Genomic DNA, 3,270 nt, shown 5'->3' with positions numbered 1-3,270 from the left:
TTACTTTAGCTGGATTTGATCGCAACTAGACACACGTTGGGGGAGTGATCACCCCCGACGGGCCACCTCAGGTGAGAGTGTATAGTGTTAACTGGCCGAAACGCTCGATGATCCTGTGGACCACTACTGATGATGTGTCGCCGAAATTTGGTTAATAGAATGCAAACTAAGGCTCAATTAAGCACATTTAGACGGTACTTACCTCTAATAACTGCAATCCTCCGATGTTTGTAACGCTCTCACGTCGCACTACGGTTTGACTTCTGGCCCTTTACTCTCACGACGTGTTGTTATCACGGACCGATGCGGACTCTGGGACTATGGCACTTTTGTAACTACAGATGTGAGTACTTTGATGCTTGTTCAACATTCAGCGCTTTACTGTAGGTCTGTGGCAGTTTGACAACTACAAATAACAGTTTTTACATTGTTACTTGCTAGCCCCATCCATGACCCTTAACCTAAACTTAACCATTTGGGGCCCTACGCCTAAACTTAACCCTCCCTGGGCCTAAACGTAACCCTTCCTGGGCCTATGCCCCCACCTGGACCTCACCGGATCTCCAGCTTCATTCAAGGGCACTCGCCAATTCTAATGGACATTGGGACTGTACACCTGGCGATAGGGTATTGCATTCTATCCTCACCCCAACGTAGCGCTCCCACTCAGCCGCAGTCCAATCTCAACCCTTGTGGGGGCCCAGCTTTACTCAATGGACATTCTTGGCTTGAGTTTTGAACGGCAGTCGCCAAACCTTTGGGGAGTTAGCACTCTTGGCGTCCCCCTCCTTCCCTTCCCCGTCAACTGGCTCGCTTGCCATACGTCCCGCTCCATACCTTCCCCCCTTCCTTCCGGGTGGGGGAGGGATGTATCTCACTCTCCCCTACACCAACCTAATTTCCCGCCCTCGCTACTTAACGCTCTTCTTCACCCTGGGGTTTTGTCCGCCAGCTTTATGTAATCCTGTCTCTGGGTCTGCTTTTAATGGGGATGGGCTGTGAGACATAATCCGTTGTAGTTTGTGCGCCCCCATCCTCCCTGTTAACTCTCCCTCCTTATTTAACCCTAAATTTTTAGGCCTCTTGTTAACCGACTGGCAGACTCCGGTCTACAAGTGGACTTTGTCCCGCCCTCGACTGCTCCCCCTACTCTCTTACCCCCCGCCCCCCTCTTCTTTTAAACCTAATCTTGGTCCTGTTTTTAACTGGGGATGGGCTGTGAGACATAATCCGTTGTAGTTTGTGCGCCCCCATCCCGCCTTCTAGCTCTTATCCTCTTAAGGCTCTCATTGGGGGGCTACCCCACGTTGGGTCCCCTCCTCACCTCTAACGCTGTCCCCTTTCCCCCACAAAAGTGTCACTCACTTCACCTCGGTATACACGGGCAATAAATCGGTCCTGTACCCCGCAAGCTTTCCTGTACACGACCTGCCTACAAGGTATCAGTCCCTCAGCTCCAGGATTTGCTCACTCATTCTTTCCACCGGGTCATTGGTCAGCGGGTCCAGGGATTCTCTGGAATGATATGCGTGCGGCCCGTGCCTTGCCGTGGGTCTCTATATAAACTGCGAAGCCGTTGGGCGACGCAGGGAGATTCATGTGACATTCCTACCACCTAACCTGCCTGTGCCTCGGACTAACACTTCCCTTCGGTGCACATGGGCGAACATGGGTTAGGCTAACGCTTTCAGCATGTGAGTCGATGTGCATTGGAACCCTATTGGCCTTTGACCTGGCCCTTACCTCTTAGCCTAGTTCATGTTTTAAGAAGATTCACTGCCATTGCATGTTTCCAACGGCAACTTGACCCTTTGAACTGTCATTTCACTCTTGTGTGACACCTTGAACATATCTCTTTGGACCTCTACACTCGGATCTTTGAACGACGAAGACTACTTAAAGATGGATTCTCATTATAATACTAAAACCAGAAAAATAGATTAACTGGCTCTTACTTTGAACTTACTTCTCCCGCTTACCTCTGACCTTTGGGCTCACTTGCCCCCCCCTCCCTCCCACCCCCTCCTCTGCCCCCCAGGGGAGGGGTCTGGGAAGGGACGCAGTGATGCTTAGACAAGCGGGGGAGGGACCTGATGTAGACACATCCCCCCTCCCCATACTGCTGACCTGACCACTCCTCTTCTCTTTTTCTCTTCTCTTCTGGCTCACTTGCCACCCCCTCCCTCCCGTCCCCTCCTCTCTCTTCAGTGGGGGGCCGGGAAGGGACGCAGTGATGCTTAGACAAGCGGGGGAGGGACCTGATGTAGACACATCCCCCCTCCCCATACTGCTGACCTGACCACTCCTCTTCTATTTTTCTCTTCCCTCCTGGCTCACTTGCCACCCCCTCCCTCCCGTCCCCTCCTCTCTTCAGTGGGGGGCCGGGAAGGGACGCAGTGATGCTTAGACAAGCGGGGGAGGGACCTGATGTAGACACATCCCCCCTCCCCATACTGCTGACCTGACCGCTCCACCTTCACCTCTTTTCCTTTTATTTAACGTTAATGGTAATCCATCTATCATCTCGACTCCTTGAATTTTCCCTTTGTTTTTAGCCTTATTTTTTAACTTTTATTCCCACTTTTAAACTCTTATTTACAGTCTCATTTCCACTTTTTACTGCTATCTAGGATTCTATTTACCCAGAATCCTCACTAAAAGATCGTTTTATCTTCTTTTGGCTTTAAAACTACATTAAAATCCTCTTCTGATGCTTGAAAATCACCACATGCCTCCAGTGATGGCAATTGCCTCCTTCTAATACGGCTTTTGAACTGCATTACCCAGAATTCTCGCGAAAACAAGTCTGCACCATGACTGAAGGTGTTAGTTCCATTAGTGACTTCCAATGGGTTTTTGCATTCAAAACAGGACATCTACTTGATCTCCCACTGGTGAGTACTTGTTAATGTCAAACTTACTTAGGATAACATCTCCCTGGGGTCTTGCGGTGTATGTGGCACAGGGAATGTTCTACTTCCTTAGCGTTAGCATTAGCCTAGCCTAACTTAGCTTAGCATTTTAGCATTAGCCATTTTGGCTATAATAGCCCCCGGCTGGCTTTTCCTAGCCTCGGCTAAGCCGACTAGCCTATCTAGCATGGCCTAACTTAGCTTAGCATAATTAGCATTAGCCTATTTAGACAAAATAGCTCCCGGTCAGCTTTTCCTAGCCTCGGCTGGCCGTTTAGACCATTTAGCCTAGCTTAGCATTTTTAGCTAAATTAGCATATTTTGCTAACATTGCTTAATTTTACTCAGAATTCACCCA

The sequence above is a fragment of the Pungitius pungitius genome, unplaced genomic scaffold (assembly GCF_949316345.1).
Source record: "Pungitius pungitius unplaced genomic scaffold, fPunPun2.1 scaffold_29, whole genome shotgun sequence".
In the NCBI taxonomy this organism is placed as follows: Eukaryota; Metazoa; Chordata; class Actinopteri; order Perciformes; family Gasterosteidae; genus Pungitius; species Pungitius pungitius.
The sequence above is the reverse complement of the archived record's forward strand: the minus strand, read 5'-3'. Positions refer to the sequence as shown.